The sequence below is a fragment of the Rattus norvegicus genome, chromosome 1 (assembly GCF_021556685.1).
Source record: "Rattus norvegicus strain SHRSP/BbbUtx chromosome 1, alternate assembly SHRSP_T2T, whole genome shotgun sequence".
NCBI lineage: Eukaryota > Metazoa > Chordata > Mammalia > Rodentia > Muridae > Rattus > Rattus norvegicus.
The window spans coordinates 153,432,431-153,454,057 of NC_141534.1; the positions used below are offsets into that span (position 1 = coordinate 153,432,431).

The 21,627-nt window shown below is 38.7% G+C and overlaps 2 pseudogenes; both read right to left on the minus strand.

The window, feature by feature from the left end:
* Brcc3-ps2 (BRCA1/BRCA2-containing complex, subunit 3, pseudogene 2) overlaps positions 1-15,023 on the minus strand; it is a 140,484-nt pseudogene extending 125,461 nt beyond the window's left edge.
* Positions 15,024-19,809: 4,786 nt separating this feature from the next.
* Positions 19,810-21,494, minus strand: Rps4x-ps10 (ribosomal protein S4, X-linked, pseudogene 10; annotated as a pseudogene).
* Positions 21,495-21,627: the final 133 nt, after the last annotated feature.

A 21,627-nucleotide genomic window follows, 5' to 3' on the forward strand; every position in this document is an offset into this window, starting at 1 on the left:
AAAACCAAAAGAAGAGACAAGGAGCTGTAGAAACAAGCTTCACCAACAGAATACAAGAGATGGAAGAGAGAATCTCAGGAGCAGAAGATTCCATAGAAATCATTGACTCAACTGTCAAAGATAATGTAAAGCGGAAAAAGCTACTGGTCCAAAACATACAGGAAATCCAGGACTCAATGAGAAGATCAAACCTAAGGATAATAGGTATAGAAGAGAGTGAAGACTCCCAGCTCAAAGGACCAGTAAATATCTTCAACAAAATCATAGAAGAAAACTTCGCTAACCTAAAAAAAGAGATACCCATGGACATACAAGAAGCCTACAGAACTCCAAATAGATTGGACCAGAAAAGAAACACCTCCCGTCACATAATTGTCAAAACACCAAACGCACAAAATAAAGAAAGAATATTAAAAGCAGTAAGGGAAAAAGGTCAAGTAACATATAAAGGCAGACCTATCAGAATCACACCAGACTTCTCGCCAGAAACTATGAAGGCCAGAAGATCCTGGACTGATGTTATACAGACCCTAAGAGAACACAAATGCCAGCCAAGGTTACTGTATCCAGCAAAACTCTCAATTAACATTGATGGAGAAACCAAGATATTCCATGACAAAACCAAATTCACACAATATCTTTCTACAAATCCAGCACTACAAAGGAAAATAAATGGTAAAGCCCAACATAAGGAGGCAAGCTATACCCTAGAAGAAGCAAGAAACTAATCGTCTTGGCAACAAAACAAAGAGAATGAAAGCACACAAACATAACCTCACATCCAAATGTGAATATAACAGGAAGCAATAATCACTATTCCTTAATATCTCTCAATATCAATGGCCTCAACTCCCCAATAAAAAGACATAGATTAACAAACTGGATACACAACGAGGACCCTGCATTCTGCTGCCTACAGGAAACACAACTCAGAGACAAAGACAGACACTACCTCAGAGTGAAAGGCTGGAAAACAACTTTCCAAGCAAATGGTCAGAAGAAGCAAGCTGGAGTAGCCATTCTAATATCAAATAAAATCAATTTCCAACTAAAAGTCATCAAAAAAGATAAGGAAGGACACTATATATTGATCAAAGGAAAAATCCACCAAGATGAACTCTCAATCCTAAATATCTATGCCCCAAATACAAGGGCACCTACATACGTAAAAGAAACCTTACTAAAGCTCAAAACACACATTGCACCTCACACAATAATAGTAGGAGATTTCAACACCCCACTCTCATCAATGGATAGATCATGGAAACAGAAATTAAACAGTGATGTCGACAGACTAAGAGAAGTCATGAGCCAAATGGACTTAATGGATATTTATAGAACATTCTATCCTAAAGCAAAAGGATATACCTTCTTCTCAGCTCCTCATGGTACTTTCTCCAAAATTGACCATATAATTGGTCAAAAAACGGGCCTCAACAGGTACAGAAAGATAGAAATAATCCCATGCGTGCTATCGGACCACCATGGCCTAAAACTGGTCTTCAATAACAATAAGGGAAGAATGCCCACATATACGTGGAAATTGAATAATGCTCTACTCAATGATAACCTGGTCAAGGAAGAAATAAAGAAAGAAATTAAAAACTTTTTAGAATTTCATTAAAATGAAGGTACAACATACCCAAACTTATGGGACACAATGAAAGCTGTGCTAAGAGGAAAACTCATAGCGCTGAGTGCCTGCAGAAAGAAACAGGAAAGAGCATATGTCAGCAGCTTGACAGCACACCTAGAAGCTGTAGAACAAAAAGAAGCAAATACACCCAGGAGGAGTAGAAGGCAGGAAATAATCAAACTCAGAGCTGAAATCAACCAAGTAGAAACAAAAAGGACCATAGAAAGAATCAACAGAACCAAAAGTTGGTTCTTTGAGAAAATCAACAAGATAGATAAACCCTTAGCCAGACTAACGAGAGGACACAGAGAGTGCGTCCAAATTAACAAAATCAGAAATGAAAAGGGAGACATAACTACAGATTCAGAGGAAATTCAAAAAATCATCAGATCGTACTATAAAAACCTATATTCAACAAAACTTGAAAATATTCAGGAAATGGACAATTTCCTAGACAGATACCAGGTATCGAAGTTAAATCAGGAACAGATAAACCAGTTAAACAACCCCATAACTCCTAAGGAAATAGAAGCAGTCATTAAAGGTCTCCCAACCAAAAAGAGCCCAGGTCCAGACGGGTTTAGTGCAGAATTCTATCAAACCTTCATAGAAGACCTCATACCAATATTATCCAAACTATTCCACAAAATTGAAACAGATGGAGCCCTACCGAATTCCTTCTACGAAGCCACAATTACTCTTATACCTAAACCACACAAAGACACAACAAAGAAAGAGAACTTCAGACCAATTTCCCTTATGAATATCGACGCAAAAATACTCAATAAAATTCTGGCAAACCAAATTCAAGAGCACATCAAAACAATCATCCACCATGATCAAGTAGGCTTCATCCCAGGCATGCAGGGATGGTTTAATATACGGAAAACCATCTACGTGATCCATTATATAAGCAAACTGAAAGAACAGAACCACATGATCATTTCATTAGATGCTGAGAAAGCATTTGACAAAATTCAACACCCCTTCATGATAAAAGTCCTGGAAAGAATAGAAATTCAAGGCCCATACCTAAACATAGTAAAAGCCATATACAGCAAACCAGTTGCTAACATTAAACTAAATGGAGAGAAACTTGAAGCAATCCCACTAAAATCAGGGACTAGACAAGGCTGCCCACTCTCTCCCTACTTATTCAATATAGTTCTTGAAGTTCTAGCCAGAGCAATCAGACAACAAAAGGAGATCAAGGGGATACAGATCGGAAAAGAAGAGGTCAAAATATCACTATTTGCAGATGACATGATAGTATATTTAAGTGATCCCAAAAGTTCCACCAGAGAACTACTAAAGCTGATAAACAACTTCAGCAAAGTGGCTGGGTATAAAATTAACTCAAATCAGTTGCCTTCCTCTATATAAAAGAGATACAAGCCGAGAAAGAAATTAGGGAAACGACACCCTTCATAATAGACCCAAATAATATAAAGTACCTCGGTGTGACTTTAACCAAGCAAGTAAAAGATCTGTACAATAAGAACTTCAAGACACTGAGGAAAGAAATTGAAGAAGACCTCAGAACATGGAAAGATCTCCCATGCTCATGGATTGGCAGGATTAATATAGTAAAAATGGCCATTTTACCAAAAGCAATCTACAGATTCAATGCAATCCCCATCAAAATACCAATCCAATTCTTCAAAGAGTTAGACAGAACAATTTGCAAATTCATCTGGAATAACAAAAAACCCAGGATAGCTAAAGCTATCCTCAACAATAAAAGGACCTCAGGGGGAATCACTATTCCTGAACTCAAGCAGTATTACAGAGCAATAGTGATAAAAACTGCATGGTATTGGTACAGAGACAGACAGATAGACCAATGGAATAGAATTGAAGACCCAGAAATGAACCCACACACCTATGGTCACTTGATTTTTGACAAAGGAGCCAAAACCATCCAATGGAAAAAAGATAGCATTTTCAGCAAATGGTGCTGGTTCAACTGGAGGGCAACATGTAGAAGAATGCAGATTGATCCATCCTTATCACCCTGTACAAAGCTTAAGTCCAAGTGGATCAAGGACCTTCACATCAAACCAGACACACTCAAACTAATAGAAGAAAAACTAGGGAAGCATCTAGAACACATGGGCACTGGAAAAAATTTCCTGAACAAAACACCAATGGCTTATGCTCTAAGATCAAGAATTGACAAATGGGATCTCATAAAACTGCAAAGCTTCTGTAAGGCAAAGGACACTGTGGTTAGGACAAAACGGCAACAAACAGATTGGGAAAAGATCTTTACCAATCCTACAACAGATAGAGGTCTTATATCCAAAATATACAAAGAACTCAAGAAGTTAGCCCGCAGGGAAACAAATAACCCTATTAAAAAATGGGGTTCAGAGATAAACAAAGAATTCACAGCTGAGGAATGCCGAATGGCTGAGAAACACCTAAAGAAATGTTGAACATCTTTAGTCATACGGGAAATGCAAATCAAAACAACCCTGAGATTTCACCTCACACCAGTGAGAATGGCTAAGATCAAAAACTCAGGTGACAGCAGATGCTGGCGAGGATGTGGAGAAAGAGGAACACTCCTCCATTGTTGGTGGGATTGCAGACTGGTAAAACCATTCTGGAAATCAGTCTGGAGGTTCCTCAGAAAATTGGACATTGAACTGCCTGAGGATCCAGCTATACCTCTCTTGGGCATATACCCAAAAGATGCCTCAACATATAAAAGAGACACGTGCTCCACTATGTTCATCGCAGTCTTATTTATAATAGCCAGAAAATGGAAAGAACCCAGATGCCCTTCAACAGAGGAATGGATACAGAAAACGTGGTACATCTACAGAATGGAATATTACGCAGCTATCAAAAACAACGAGTTTATGAAATTCGTAGGCAAATGGTTGGAACTGGAAAATATCATCCTGAGTGAGCTAACCCAATCACAGAAAGACATACATGGTATGCACTCATTGATAAGTGGCTATTAGCCCAAATGCTTGAATTACCCTAGATCCCTAGAACAAACGAAACTCAAGACGGATGATCAAAATGTGAATGCTTCACTCCTTCTTTAAATGAGGAAAAAGAATACCCTTGGCAGGGAAGGGAGAGGCAAAGATTAAAACAGAGACTGAAGGAACACCCATTCAGAGCCTGCCCCACATGTGGCCCATACATATACAGCCACCCAATTAGACAAGATGGATGAAGCAAAGAAGTGCAGACCGACAGGAGCCGGATGTAGATCGCTCCTGAGAGACACAGCCAGAATACAGCAAATACAGAGGCGAATGCCAGCAGCAAACCACTGAACTGAGAATAGGTCCCCCGTTGAAGGAATCAGAGAAAGAACTGGAAGAGCTTGAAGGGGCTCGAGACCCAAAAAGTACAACAATTTCAAGCAACCAGAACTTCCAGGGACTAAGCCACTACCTAAAGACTATACATGGACTGACCCTGGACTCTGACCCCATAGGTAGCAATGAATATCCTAGTGGGAGCACCAGTGGAGGGGGAAGCCCTGGGTCCTGCTAAGACTGAACCCCCAGTGAACTAGACTATGGGGGGAGGGCGGCAATGGGGGGAGGGTTGGGAGGGGAACACCCATAAGGAAGGGGAGGGGGGAGGGGGATGTTTGCCCGGAAACCGGGAAAGGGAATAACACTTGAAATGTATATAAGAAATACTCAAGTTAATAAAAAAAAAAAGATTGACAAAAATAAAAATAAAAACACAGATCTTTAATTAGATTGATTGGTATCAAAAGCAGCCCATTTTGACAACACACACTAAATTTCTCAAGAGCAATAAAAAGTAAATTAGAGTTTTGGCAGTCTTTAACAATCACAATTCTGTATTTTTATTAGTTTAATAATTATAGATTACATTCAAAGAAAAGGTAAACATGTGAACTACTTGGTTCATTTTACATGAACCTTAGTAATTTTAGTTCCAAAGGGTAAAACATTAGTTTTATATTAACCAAAGCATCGTGATCAAATTAACTTGAATACTATTCAGTCTTTTTTAAAATGATTTTGTGCTAAAGGTATGAACATTCTCTAATTTGACTGCAAATCCTGAAAGGGGGGGTTCCTCTGTCCAGAAAACTGGATGTAAATAAATTTAGTGCAATGTAAAACATCGAGACTTTTTGCTCTCTTGCTCTAAAAGGAGCTACAATAATATTTTTAAATCGTTGATGTTTAGCCTTTCTAATGTTGTTAACTTTTAAAAATTTGAAAAGAAGTACAAAGTCTCCCAATTGTGTTTTTGTAATGTGAAAATAAAGTACCTTTTAGTAGTAAAGGCATAGAGTATAACCATAATTTTTTATTATTCATTTCATTTGTTTATATTTGAAATGATATCCCCCTACCCAGTTACCCCACCACCGACCCTCCCACCCCATCCCACCTCTCTCCCCTCTCCTTTGCCTCTATGAGGGTACTTCTCTACCTACCCACACACTCCTGCTCACTGCTCTAGCATTCCCCTATGGTGAGGCATCAAGCTTCCACAGTAACAAGGGTCTCCCCTTTCATTGACATCAAGTAAGTCACATCCTCTGAGGCATATATATCTGTAACCATGGCTTCCTCCATGTATACTCTTTGGTTGGTGATTTAATCCCCATCAACTCTGGGGATTCCAGTTAGTTGATATTGTTCATCGCATGGGTTTGCAAACCCCTTCAGCTTTGTCAATTCCTCTTCTAGCTCTTCTATTAGAGTCCCTGGGCTCAGTCTGATGGTTGTCTATAAGCATCTGCATTTGTATTGGTCAGGTGCTGGTAGAACCTCTCAGGGAACAGCTATACCAGACTCCTGTTAGCAACACAACCAACCATTTTAGGAGGCAAAACACTCAAAATACAACTGAGTTCTGGATCCTCAATGATCCATAATTTCTTTTCCACCAGAGCCAATTTTCTTTTAGCCTCAGCTGAATTTTTTCTTTGATTATTTAAGTCCAAATCACCTCATAAGGTTTAAGATAAAGTTTTTCTCTTTGAATGGTTAATCCCATAATGAACTGTAGTCAGTTAGTCAATATTTTCAATGAAAGGAAAATTGACAATGAGTTATTTCTGTTATTTAGGGGGGAAAATTAAAATTCAAAAACAGCAAAAAAACAAACACAAAAAAAAAAGTTAGAAAGAAAACAAAGGAAGAAGAAAAAAATCTAAGTTTTATCTAAGTTTTGGGTGAGGACCAGCTGCATTGTTCTAAGTTATATCATCTTTAACAGCAAAACTCTCACCATCATTCTTATTCAGTTTTTGCTGCCCTGTGATGATTACCCTTAGCTGATAAGCTACTGAGCAGCAAGAATGAGTAGTCTGTCTACAGAGTTTAATTTGGCAGATCTTTTTCACACCAGTGCCATGTGTGCCTGGCCTAGGTATGAGCCTATATTGTTCTTGTCAGCCACCAGCTTCAGCCATTTCTTTGACTCTTCGTTTTGCATATTATGGTGCCTCTGCTATGCAGAAGAACCCAGAGAAACCTAGCAGTGCAAGACTGCTTTGCAAAAGCTCCTCCTCCCTCTGAGTCAGGACCTTTTGACCTCATTCTCACAGGGCCTGGTAGGTGGGAGGGAAGGGAGCAGCTTCTTTGGAGAAGTGGCATAACTCTTTTTTGTTTTGTTTAACCCCTGAAAAGTATTCTGAAAAGGGACAGAAAGGCCCAAAGCCAGCAGAGGCACTTCTAACTATAACACTCTGCTACCTCAGCTGCTTTCTGAGGCCCAGAGGAAAACACTTTAAAGTGGCTATCTGAGTTTGGGGGATCCAGCCCCAATGGAGAAGGGTGACATTAATTATAAATGCCTAGAAATCTAGACTTCTGGTGGAGCCATGAATAGAGGGTAGAGCTAGCCTGGAGATTTATTGGCATTTTTCTGCTTTGAGCTGGGGGAGGAAACCAAGGAGCCATGTTGCATTTCCAGTTTTCTTAACAGGTTCTTGAAGAGTTCAACTTTCATGGTAGGAAAAACAACTTGGCCTGGCAGTCAGTCCACTTTTGTAGTGCAGGATGATTGGGCAAGGGGTGAGAAAGCAGATGCTGCTGACGTTCATGTGACTTTTTGGTTAGTTACATTATGTGGTAGTTTGATTATGTTTGGCCCAGGAAGTGGCACTATTTGGAGATGTAGCCTTCTTAGAGTAGGTGTGGCTTTTAAGTGTGTCACTGTGGGCTTTAAGACCTTTCTGCTAGCTGCCTAGAAGCCAGTCTTCTTTCTTCCTTTGGATGAAGATGTAGAACTCTCAGCTCCTTTAGTACCATGTCTGCCTGGAAGCTATCATGCTCCTGCCCTGATAATAATGGACAGGACCTCTGAACCTGTCAGCAAGCCCCAATTAAATGTTGTCCTTTATAAGAGTTGCCTTGGTCATGGTGTCTCTTCACAGAAGTAAAACCCTAACTAAGACAGGGGATATTTAAAGGGCCCATATTTCCTAATCTGAGGGTATTTATTTATTTACTTATTTATTTATCTATTTTAATCTGATGAGGTATTTCAATGATAGAAAAGAAAAAGAAATGTTCCATCCAATGAAGAACTTCCTGCAGTCTTAGGACTGTCAGGGAATTCTGCAATGACCCCAAGATGTCAGCCTGCCTGCAGATTTAAGAGTTCCAGCAACTACTCTTAAGTGGTAGTTACCGGAGGCTGCATAATCATCTTTCTTTCTTCCTTCCTTCCTTCCTTTCTTCCTTCCTTTCTTCCTTCCTTTCTTCCTTTCTTCCTTCCTTTCTTTCTTTCTTTCTTTCTTTCTTTCTTTCTTTCTTCCTTCCTTCCTTCCTTCCTTCCTTCCTTCCTTTCTTTCTTTCTTTCTCTCTCTCTCTCCCTCCCTCTCCCTTCTTTCCTTCCTTCCTTTCTTTCTTTTAAGAAAACAAAAGGTAGTTAGGGCTGTTAGTGTTCAGGCAGAGGTTTAGTTATCTCCTGCCAACACCAGAGATCACCCTAGCCAGAAGGCTTCCATTATCTTTCCAACCTATCTGAAACTGAAACAATGGCATAAACTGAAAGCAAAGGAGGGAAAGATAGGCTCCCAGCCCTCAGAATGTGGACACTGAAGGTCCTTTGGGCTGATGCCAACTACTGGGGAGCACTCACCCATCCCTGCTCTTCCAGAAGTTCTGTTGATTCCCTGTGTCAGCTGCCAACAGTTTTGCTTGTGCCCTCGGGGTATCCAGGAACCCATTCACACTGGGGCAGGGCTGGATGGAATGAAACTTATCTAGGCAGAAAGATTTGGAATGAAGTTTATCTGGGCAGAAAGATTGGCACAATCTCAGATGACTTGAGTGCCTTCTCCAAGAGGTTTTCAGTGGAAGCAGCTTTCCTTTATTGGGGATAACAGGGCTATATTGACCTTGAGAAGTGGATGGGGGATTCAGGGTGATTGTGCATTTATTTGCTAACACCAAGGTTCTGGTACTAGCATAAAGAAAAATTCTAAGGTGCTTACTGGACATGTTCTTATAGGGAGAGAGGAAGTTAAACCTGTAATTTGACCACCAGGCTTCATGACTACCTCAGGGGCTGTAGAGATAGGGAACTTTCATGGTTTGAATATGATTGGCCCAGGGAGTAGCACTATTTGGAAGTGTGGCCTTGTTGAAATAGGTGTGTCACTATGTCACATGCACCAGAGCATATAGGCCTTGAGCAAGGATGCAAAAATCCTAACTCCTGCCATTTCAGGAGAAGATTTTCAGGGTTTGGGCACATCTTGACCTCATTCTTGCTCTCGATCGGGTTCCCCAAGCATGGACTCCCTGGTTCTGGCTCCCACATTAGCCTAACACAGTGAGAATTTTCAAAGCCTAGGCTAATCTTTCTGGCTTAGACAGAGAGACAAGGGTGGAATCTCATGGTACCCTTTCCATACCTTTCTATTACACTATGGTATAATTTCCTTGAAGCAGTCCACAGATTCCAAGAAAACAATCCTGAAGTTGTTTCTTGGTTAAGTTCTCTCCCATGATTGCTATTATCAACATTATGTATACTTATTTACCTTCAAGGTCATGTACAATTTGTAAGGTCTCATAGTATCTGTACATAGACAATGTTTATTCTCAGGTAGAGTAACATCAGAACAGGTCACTTGTGTAAAACTGGAGACACTGAAATACTATATTTCCTCCAAAGTTTGTAGTTGTGTGCCTTTAGGCCGAGTATTGAATCTCATTAAATGTAAAATATCCTACCAATCTGTGTGATGGATATATTGTCTCTGCAGATGTGGTGCAAGAGGTAGTATAGGTTCTTTTGCAAGTACTCCTAGAAGTTATTTTGAAGCCTTGAAAAGATCTTGTGTACTCTCCACTATAATGTCATATTTGTTTCACAACTATTACTCATTTGCCTTGTATATAGTTATTGGAGGAGTCTGAAATTTTTCCACATCTAATGCAATCTAAGGCAAACCCAGCATGAGACAGAAGGATTTGTCATATCTGTCATCCCAGAAAATTGCTGCCCATCAAGGACTTTTACAAATGGTTCTTGGAAAGCAGAAAGTTGGGAGTCCCAGACTAACCTCCGACAGTGTTTCATATTGCCCTTTTTTCTTAGGAAGCCAACTTTTATTCCAGATGGAGTTTTTAAATAATTGTTGTAATGTTTTACAGACACTATTATACTGGTAATCAAGATATATTGTTTCCTTTTTGCTTCCATTGTCATCTACTCATGCAATTCTGTTGGGAAAAAAGTAATTAGATTTGTTAAGAATAATTTGTTCTTTACCAATATAGTCTGCTTATTGTGTCTGATTCCACCTTTCTTAAGGAACAAAATGATGGCATCATCAATTAAAATAAAATGAAATCCAGTAAGCCCTCAGTGACACTGTGATCTCAAGTAGAGCTGAGAGGATCTTCATTTATTTTTGAGATTATAATTAAAACACTTTTTGTTTTTCCTAAATCCTCTCATATAACACTCCTTTCTCTTTTTCAAATTATAGCCTTTTAGATAGCTTCCAACTCTCCCACTTCCTTTCAGACCCTTCCCAGCCCAATGTCCCACCTCAATCTCAAATTGATGGTCTGCTTTTTACTCTTCCTTGGTCTTTCTGTGTGGGACACTGTGGTATAGAAATCCTCTGACATTCTACACAATGGTTCTAGTAACAATCCATTATTTGGTTGTTTCAGGAGCTTGGCAATTAGATCAGTCTTCAGATCCCAGTTTTTCACAGTTTAAAATGTAGTTAATAGTTTCTAAGTTAAAAGCCCCATGAATAATTCTACCCCCAGGCTCTACTTTATAACCCTCAACTCCGCCTGTTTTCCCAGAGGCCACACAAGCACAGGGATGCCAGACAGGAGCCTAGCATAACCTTTATCAGAAAGGTTTCACCCAGCAATTGATGTAAGCAAATGAAAAGATCCAGAGCTAAGCATTAGATGGAGATTGGGGAATCCCCTGGAAGAAGGGGAGAAAGGATGGTAGGAGCCAGGGGGAGTCAAGGACATCACAATAAAACATGCGGAGTTAGTTAAACTAGGCCCATAGGGTCCCACAGAGACTAAACCTACAACTAGGGAGTATGCATGGGACTGACCTATGTCCTCTTCACATATGTAACATTTCTGCAGTTTTGTCTTTCTAGGTGTCTTTTGTGTTCCCTAACAGCAGGAACAGATTGTCTCTGACACTTTTTCTTGTCTGAACCTTTCTCATTACTATGTCATCTCTTCTAGTGTCAATTGGAGAAGATGCCCCCAGTCTTATTGCAACTTGGTATGCCAAGGTTGGTTCATCTCTATGGGAGGTCTCTACTTTCCTGAGAAGAAAGGAAGAAAGAGTGGTTGGGGGTTGCAAGGCAGGTAGTAGAGAAGTGCTTAGAGAAGAGGAGGGAGGAGAAAGTAAAGTCAGAATGCTAAGTTAATTAATTACTGAAAAAAGAAAATCCCTGTGAACATTAGACATATACAAGGAGAAGAAACTCACACCATCCTTTCAAGACTGTCTTCTCAAAGATGTGACCCTAGGGAATCCAATAATTCAGAGCATGTCATTAGTCAAATGGCTATGTCTTATCTCAGTGACGACAATCTGGCTCAGTCCTGAGAACATTACTAATTCTATAGTTGGCTTGACTTGAATATTTTGTAGAATATTTATTTTTCTCGACATGAAAAATCTTAGAGAAGCTAAGAAATCTTTTTTTTCACAGAGACTGATGAGTAAAATTCCCATCAAACACATTAGCAAAATCTACTTTGAACAGAATGTTCACTTCTGAACTCTCTTGTCTGTCCAGGAATTAGCTGGAGAGCAATACTTACCTAAAAGCTACCACTCACTTACTTGACCAGTCATATCTCCTATACAGACATGCCTGTTTTGGGACTTTTTAACAGGCCATTTCTAAGTCTATTTGTTCAACATGATGACAGTTTAGGATAGATATAACCTATAAGACAGCAGAATACCAAGGTACTTTCAAATAAAGTATCATGATAGTCAGGAAAATGTCAATGTGCTCCCCAATAGTTTTGGCATTATGTTATTTTCCCATCAACTTGAGCTTCTAGAATGAATAGAGTCTAAAAAGCAGAGTCTTTAGAATCAAAATAAATCTCCCTACATAAACTGCAAAGACAAAAACAACGTTAGAATTTGTTTAGCAGAGAATGATTAACTATTTGGACTTTACTTCCTATCTGTTTTCATGTTTTGACCTTTGAATTAAACTGTGATTTTTCTGAAAATTCATTTTTTCTTAAAGACATATCACTGCTTTCCTTGGGAATGAAACCATGCCCTCAAGAAACATCTCTATCAAATGCGAGTTAATGTTTTCTACACAAATGATAGTGCTGGCATTTTGCAATCTGAGATAAAAGTTGTAAGTGAAAAAATGGCTATAAGTAAACAGAATACATAGAAAACAAGAAATATTTCAAGTGGCATGACCTCATCCATTTTTGCATAGTACTGTCAGCTGCTACTGAGGCTACACCTTCACCAATGCCTTCCCTTGCCTCTCATTATGCCAAGCCTCCATGACCCCTTTATACCTTCAAAACCAATACCACCTTCGTGATTTTTATGTATTAAGAAATCCAGCTGTGGCAGAAGGTACACCCTTGACTGTTTCTGGAACACAGCTTCTTTGTGATCTCAGAAAAACACTTCCCAGAAGATTTCACCTCAATAATGCTGTTCTTTTCTTAACCACCACTGATTTCTTAGCTCAAGCTAAGCAGTATCGATTGTCTCAGTAGTCCCTTCTATTCTTGACTTTAAAGCCAGATCTACATGGCCAAAGTTGCCTAGTTCTGCTGTTTGCTGGGGCTGGAACATGGTCCCCCTGCCCTATTATATTATCATCAGTTTCTGTTTTCCAACTCCTTCAATGCCTAAGTTTGGCTCTCCTGGAATTAACTCTGTAGATTGACCTTGAACTCAGAGATCTGCAAGGTTCTGTCTCCTGAACCTTAGGATTAAAGGTGTATACCACTACACCCACACTTAACCTTTCTTCACCTAAAACGGGCCTTGAACTCAGATCTGCTTGTTTTTGTCTCCTGGAATTAAAGGTGTATGCAGTCATATCTGTGCCAAAGCTTTTCAAGGCCACTATTGCTCAATATCCAGACAAAAAGCCTGTGTTTTCCAGACTCAAGATCTGAATCTCAAGTGTGCCCTCCATTTCTGGATTGTAGCTCATTTTAGATTAAAAGTTTTAATGAAACAATAACCAGGTCATAATAATGCTTCTTTAATTGCAAGATTATATATTTACCTTGGTAGGATCTTGCTCAATTCCATTTAATATCTTTGAACACAGGATTTAAGTTCATTCCACATCCTAGGACTCCTTTAATCTTTGAACCATACATTTTATATTTTTCCTTTCTATGCTTGTACTTTTCATTAAAATGCTCTTCATAATAGTGGAGTTTAGTAACCACATAACATAAGTTATACCAAGCTCTTTTGAGATTTCCTTTGTCAAAACAATCTACATTTCTTTACCTTAGCCTTAGGCAGATTTTTCAGACAATCACAAACAGCAAAACAAAACAAACAAAAAATAAAACAACAACAACAACAACAACAACAACAACAAAAAACAAAAACTCACACCACATTCTTCACCAAAATATCACAAAATCAGTCTCTAGGCCACATATTAAAAGTCTTCTCTGAAACCTCTTGAGCTAGGTCCCCACAGTTCAAAAGCACTCAGGGACACAGTCTACCATGTTTCTAACTAGCAAGCTCCATTAAGTCCCATTTAAAACATTCCACTGCTTTGCTGGTTTACAAAGTCCCAGAAAACACATTCCTCAAAGAAAAGCATAGTCAGACCTATTATAGCAATACCCTACTACCAGTTCCAACTTCTATCTTAGGGTTTTACTACTGTGAAAAGACACCATGGCCAAGGCAACTCTTATAAAGGACAGCATTTAATTGGGGCTGGCTTACAGGTTCACTTCATTAGTATCAAGGTGGAAGTATGGCAGTGTCCAGGAAGGCATGATGTAGGAGATGCTGAGCGTTCTACATCTCATTATAGAGGCAGCAGGAGTAGACTGGCTCTCATATGGCTAGGAGGAGGGTCACCAAGCCCACCCCCCCATAGTGACACATTTCCTACAACAAGGATATTCCAAAAGGGTCACACTTCCTGATAGTGCCACTCCCTGGGCCAAACATACTCAAAGCACTGCCCTTGTACTTTATGTTATTCTGTTGAATATCTTGGGCACCATTTTGAAAGTTAATTCATGAGTAATGGTGAAAGACCCCCGGAGTTGGGAGACCCTCACTCAAGTCTCGGGATGACGCAATCCCCCAAGAACTCAAACAAGATGGTCCTTGTCGTAATCACATGAGGTTAATCGATAGCAACCAGTGCACTGGGGTCGAGACTCATATCCCAGGCAGGGGCAGTGGAGTTCGACCCCGAGAGGCTGGGAGAAGAGGTATTTAAAGGGAGAAACCACAGCCCGAGGGGACAGGGATGGCGTCATTGGTAAGTGTGTAGAATACCAGTGAAAAATTCACAAAGAAAAACTCTCTGTTTTCAAGATTGTTTCCTAGGAGAAGCTGTCTCCTGCTTCTCAGATTGTTTAACTTCATGATCTGCTAGTTCCTAGGAGAAGTTGCTTCCTGTTTCTCAAGATTGTTCTCTAAGATTTATGGTCAGCTAGTTTCTGGGAGAAAGCTGTTGAGCTGGCCAATGTAATTACCCATTCTATGGACCTAGGAGAGGCTTCTTGGAACATAGAATTCTGGGGCCTAACCTCATTTTTTTTTTCCTGCTCTAAACTTTGTGTCTAGGGCGGCAACTTTAAAACTTTTACCTTTCAATGGTACCTATATCCATAGCTGTATCATTATCAAGCCATAGTTTTATCATGTTTCTGGTATCCATTAAAATATATACATGGATTGCCAACAGTGTGCCTACTGTGTAGCACTCCTATTGGCCATACTTCTTTTTTTTTTTTTTTTTTACACTCCAGATTTTGTTCCCCTCCCAGGTCCAACCGTTCCACTTTCCATACCTCCCCACACCCTCACCCCACCAGACCTCTAAACTTCCTGAGACCTCCAGTCTTTTGAGGGTTTTGTGCATCTTCTCTGACTGAACCCAGACCCAGGAGTCCTCTGCCTTGTATGAGTTGGGGGACTCATCTCAGCTGGTGAACACTGCCTGGATGGAAATCCAGTGTCTGAGAGATCTCAGGGGTCTCGGTTAATTAGACTGCTGGTCCTCCTGCAACATTCTCCTCCTACTCAGCTTCCCCCATCTTTTCCTTAATTCAACCAGAGTGGGTTTTGTACTTAGAATCACCCAGCTTCAGGATCTGCTTGATAGTTTCCCAGCATTATACCTCTGCTTGGTAGGTTCTTAACATTTCTGTAGTTCTAAGTCTGAGGCAGGAAGATCACAGAATCTGACATTTTAAAGTAATGTTTATGTATATTTCACTAGATCTTACAAATGGTGGCCAGTGGCTTTCGGGTAATTCCATATGTTTGAAAGACTTTCTGATAATGGTGGGATTGCATTAAATCTGTAGATTGCTTTCAGTAAGATGGCCATTATTTCTATATTAATCCTGCCAATCCATGAGCATAGGAGATTTTTTCAGTTTTTGAGATCTTTTTCGATTTCTTTCTTTGGAGACTTGAAGTTCTTGTCATACAGAACTAACTTACTGGGTTAGAGTCACACCTATGTATTTTTATATTATTTGTGACTATTGTTAAGGGTGTTGTTTCCAGAATTTCTTTCTCAACCTGTTTATCCTTTGAGTAGAAGAAGGCTACTGATATGTTTGACTTAATCTTATATCCACTTTTCTGTAGTCATTTATCAGGTTTACTAGATCTCTGGTGGAATTTTTGGGTCACTTAAACATACTATTATATCATCTGCAAATAGTGATATTTTAACTTCTTCCTTTCCTATTTGTGTCCCTTTGACCTCCTTTTGTTGTCTAATTGCTATGGCTAGGACTTACAATACTATATTGAATAGATAGGGAGAGAGTGGGCAGCCATGTCTAATCCCTGATTTTCGTGGGATTGCTTCAAGTTTCTCTCCATTTAGTTTAGTGTTAGCTACTGGTTTGCTGTATATGGCTTTTACTATGTTTAGGTATGGGTCTTGGATTCCTGATCTTTACTAGACTTTTCACATGAAGGGGTCTTGAATTTTGTCAAGTGCTTTCTCAGCATCTAATGAGATGATCATTTTTTTTCTTAGAGTTTGTTTATATAGCAGATTACTTTGATGGATTTCTATATACTGAACCATCTGCATCTCTGGGATGAAGCCTACTTGATCATGATGGATGATCATTTGATGTGTTCTTGGACTCAGTTTGCAAGATTTTATTGAGTATTTTTGCATAGACATCCATAAGAGAAATTGGTCTGAAGTTCTCTTTCTTTGTTTGGTCTTTGTGTGGTTTAGGTATAAGCATAATTTGGCTTCATAGAAAGAATTGGATAGTACTCAGTCTGTTTCTATTTTGTGGAATAGTTTGGACAGTATTAGTATGAGGTCATCTATGAAGGTCTGATAGAATTTGACATTAAACCCATCTGATCCTGGCTTCTATTGGTTGGGAGAATTTTATTTCTTTAGGAAATAGTTTTATTTCTTTAGGAGTTATTGGACAGTTTAGATGGTTTATCTGATTCTGATTTAACTTTGGTACCTGGTATCTGTCTAGAAAATTGTCCATTTCCTCTAGATTTTCCAGTTTTGTTGAGTATAGGTTTTTGTAGTAGGATCTGATGATTTTATTTTTTAATTTCTTCACTTTCTGTTGTGTCTCCCTTTTCTTTTCAGATTTTGTTAATTGAATACTGTCTCTGTGCCCTCTGGTTAGTCTGGTTAAGGGTTTATTTATTCTGTTGATTTTCTCAAAGAACCAGATCCTTGTTTTAACAAAACTATTCATTGTATAGTTCTTTTTGCTTCTACTTGCCTGATTTCAGTCCTAAGTTTGATTATTTCCTGTTGTCTACTCCTCTTGGGTGTATTTGCTTCTTTTTGTTCTTGAGTTTTTGTTCTTTGTTCTGCTTATGTATGCTCTTTCCAGTTTCTTTTTAGAGGCACTCTAAACTATGATTTTTTTTTCCTCTTAGCACTGCTTTTATTGTGTCCCATAAGTTTGGGTATGCTGTGTCTTCATTTTCATTAAATTCTAAAAAGTCTTTAATATCTTCCTTTATTTCTCCTTGACCAAGTTATCATAAAGTAGAGTGTTGTTCAGCTTCCATGCATATGTGGTATTTGTATTAATGTCATTTTGTTGTTATTGAAGAACAGCCTTAGTCTGTGGTGATCTGATAGGATACATGGCATTATTTCTATCATCTTGTATCTGTTGAGACCTATTTTGAGACTGATTATATGGTCAGTTTTTGAGAAGGTACCATGAGGTGCTGAGAAGTTAGATTCTCTTATGATGAAATATTCTATAGCTATCTGTTAAATCCATTTGGTTCATATCTTCTGTTAGTTTCACTGTGTCTCTGTTTAGTTTCTGTTTCCATGATCTGTCCATTGATAAGAGTGGGGTGTTGAAGTCTCCAGCTATTATCGTGTGAGGTACAATTCGTGCTTTGTGCTTTAGTAAGCTTTCTTTATGAATGTGTGTACCCTTGCATTTAGAGCATAGATATTCAGAATTGAGTATTTATTGTGGTGGATTTTTCCTTGGAGTTGTAGGAAGTGTCCTTTATCTTTTTTGACAACTTTCGTTTGAAAGTCGATTTCATTCAATATTAGAATAGCTACATCAGCATTTTTCTTGGGACCATTTGCTTAAAAAATTTTTCCCAGCCTTTTATTCTGAGAAAGTGGCTGTGTTTGTCATTGAGGTGTGCTTCCTATATGTACCAAAATGTTGGGTCCCATTTGCCATCCAATTTGTTAGTCTATGTCTTTTTATTGAGGAATTGAGTCTATTGATATTGAGAGATATTAGAAACCAATGATTGTTGATTCTTATCATTTTTGTTGTTAAGGGTGAAATTATGTTTGTGTAGTTATATTTTTTTCTGTTTGTTTCAAGAAGACTACTTTCTTGCTTTTTCTATGGTGTAGTTTTCTTCCTTGTGTTAGAGTTTTCCATCTATTATCCTTTAGAGAGTTGGATTTTTAGAAAGATATTGTTTAAATTTAGTTTTCTCATGGACTATCTTTGTTTCACCTACTGTGATAATTGAGAGATTTCCTGGATATAGTAGCCTGGGCTGGCATTTGTGTTCTCTTAGGGTCTGTATGTCATCTGGCCAGGATCTTCTAGCTTTCATTGTTGAGAAGTCTTGTGTAATTCTGATAGGTTTGCCTTTATATGTTACTTGACCGTTTTCCCTTACTGCTTTTAATATTCTTTCTTTCTTTTGTGCATTTAGTGTTTTGACTATTATGTGACAGGAAGAATTTCTTTTCTGGTCCCATCTATTGGGAGTTCTATAGGCTTCTTGTATGTTTATGGACATCTCTTTCTTTAGGTTAAGGAAGTTTTCTTCTCTAATTTTGTTGAAGATATTTACTGGCCTTTTAAGTTGTGAATATTTGCTCTCTTCTATACCTATGATCCTTAGGTTTGATCTTCTCATTGTGTCCTGGATTTCCTGGATGTTTTGAGTTAGGACCTTTTTGCATTTTGCATTTTCTTTGATGGTTGTGCCAATGTTTTCTATAGTATCTTCTGCTCCTCAGATTCTCTCTTTTATCTCTTTTATTCTTTTGGTGATGCTTGCATCTGTGACTCCTGATCTCTTTCCTAGGTTTTCTATCTTCAGGGATGTCTCCTTTTGTAATTTCTTTATTGTTTCTATTTTTATTTTTAGATTCTGTATGGTTTTGTTCAACTCCTTCATCTTTTTGCTTGTGTTTTTCTGTAATTCTTTAAGGGATTTTTGTGTTTTTTCTTTAAGGGTTTCTACCTGTATACCTGTGTTATCCTTTATTTCTTTGAGGGAGTTCTTTATGTCCTTCTTAAAGTCCTCTAACATGGTCATGAGATGTAATTTTAAATCAGAATCTTCCTTTTCAGGTGTGTTGGTTTATCCAGGACTTGCTGTGTTAGGATAATTTGGTTCTGATGCTGCCAAGTGGCCTTTGTTCCTGTTGCTTAGATTCTTGCACTTGCTTCTTGAGATCTGGTTATCTCTGGTGTTAGCTGGTCTTGCTGTTTCTGATAGTGGCTTTACCTTTCTGTAAGCTTGTGAGTTAGTACTCCTGGGAGATCAGCTCTCTCCTGGCATATTTTGGTACCAAGAGCCTGTGGCACAGGCTCAGTTCTGGGCACACATGGAAAATCAAGGATTCTGTCCCAGATTAATCCTAGGTTCCTATGTCCTGAAGTCTCAGGTCAGATTCCTCTTGGTCCAGGTATTTGTACAGAAGTGGTAGTCTCACCTGTGCTCTTAGTTATATCAGAACTCCTGGGAGACCAGCTCTCTTCCGGAGGGATCTGGGTACACAGGGCTGTGGCACACGGTCAGCTCTGGTTTCAGAGGGAAACCAGAAGGATCCTTTTTAAAAAAATTATATGTGTCTATGAATTCCAGAAGTTTGGACAAGTCTTTTGTAAAAATCAATTGTAAACAAAACTATATTATTCAGTTTTAGTCAAGAAATTTTGATTGGATAATTACTTTTCCTGGAATTCTTAACTTGCCTTCACATTGTAGGACTTGTTTTTCAGCATAGTGTCTGGTCCTCTAGGGTATGAGAACTTCTCCAACATCTCTGGTTCCTTGAGGAGCAGCCCTAGCCATGTGAGTGCACAGAACACATTCCTGAGAGGCTTAGTCATATGGTGGTCTGCACTTGTTTTTGTATAGAAATGACAGTGAGTCACTGTCTGGAATGTGTCCCCACTCTTCACACGGGAAGCCTCTAGGGAACTTTTCACTGGTTTTCTGATGGGCATTCTTCCTCCAAAAGGGTTCTGGGGACAAGGTAAAGTTTCCTGCTCCTTTACTCTGTCAGTTCAAAGGTTGTGAATTTTCTGTCAGTTAAACAGTACCTAGCTTGGTCTTTTCTATGTTTTCCCTTTTTTGTTTCTTGGAATAAATATCTTCCTTTTGAGCTTAAATACTATTGTATCTTGGCAATAAGACCTTTACTAGCAAAAACAGTAAAGTACATACTATTGCCTGCTGTTAATCATATTTCTAGTATTTAATGTATTGAGTCTTAAAAGAAATTCTATTTAGAGGTACTATACTATCCCTTAAAGTGGATTTCTTGAAATGTAAAAATCTAAGGCTGACATTTTTAGTCCAAAAGAATAAAAAGAAAAATGAAATGAAATGTAAAAGAGAAAATTAACATCAATTAATTTAAGTACAATGTGAACTAAGTAATGGTCATCCCTAAGTAATGGACATGATATCCTTAGAGACTATGAATGCTATTTTGTAAAGAAAAAATGCTTTAGTAGGTATGACTAAAGTAAGGATGTTTTTGTTTGTTTGTTTAGTTTTCATCATGTTGTTTAATCTACCACATTGCATAGAAAGTCTTGTATACAAATACAAATACTTGAATACAAATACTTTTCTAGCAAGTATCCTAAAGACCACTTCACCCACTGCTGTTTGGCCTCTAGCTCTTTTCTCTTTCTTCAGCAATGGTGAGGCAGATTTCTTTTTTTTGGGGGGGGGAGAGATCCATGATTTGTTGCTGTTGACAATAATAAAATTGTTGGAAAGCTGAGTGGGAAAACTGTTGTTATTGGCATCTTTCACATGAACCACACCCAAAAGCTTCTCTCTGTTAATGATCATACCATTCATTCCCAGGTTACCACCTCCAGTCTCCATACACAGAATTCCAGTTGATGAAGTCTGTTATGTTGCCAGTCTCCAAACCAATCTGTCATTCCCCTTGATGAGAGTAGAAGGGTAGTAAATTGTATAAGCATGATGGGTCACTCGATCTGGGATTCCTTTTGTGCCAACAAAAATCTTTCTCTTTTCCCAACTTGTACTTGGCCTTCTTAGGTATAATATGATGAATAGAAAGCCACCCTTGGTGTCAGATCAGACAGAAGTTCTCTCCAGTCTTGTCAATGCTGGTGATATCCATAAACCCAGAATAGTAGATTATATTGGTCCTGACTTTTCCATCAGTCTTAGTGAAGAACTCCATGCAAATCTTTTTATGCTTCATCTTCAGTAAAGGCATACTTAGGTCTGTTCCTTAGGAAAATGAACAGAGGCTGAAATTCCATCAGCTTGTGATAACCTGTGTATGTACAAAAGCAGTAAACATACCAGTCAATTTCTCGAACATCCAATTTTCTGGAGCTGCTATACTCTTCAGATGTTTCTTGGAATCATGAGCCATTGCTGCAATAGGAATGAAAAGGCACCCCTAAATTAAGGATCTTGACATGAACTGAGCCCTAGCCACAATCACAGAGTATCTTTAGGGGACAAAAAAATGATAGCAGAAAGATTGGAGAGTAAGATGACCATGG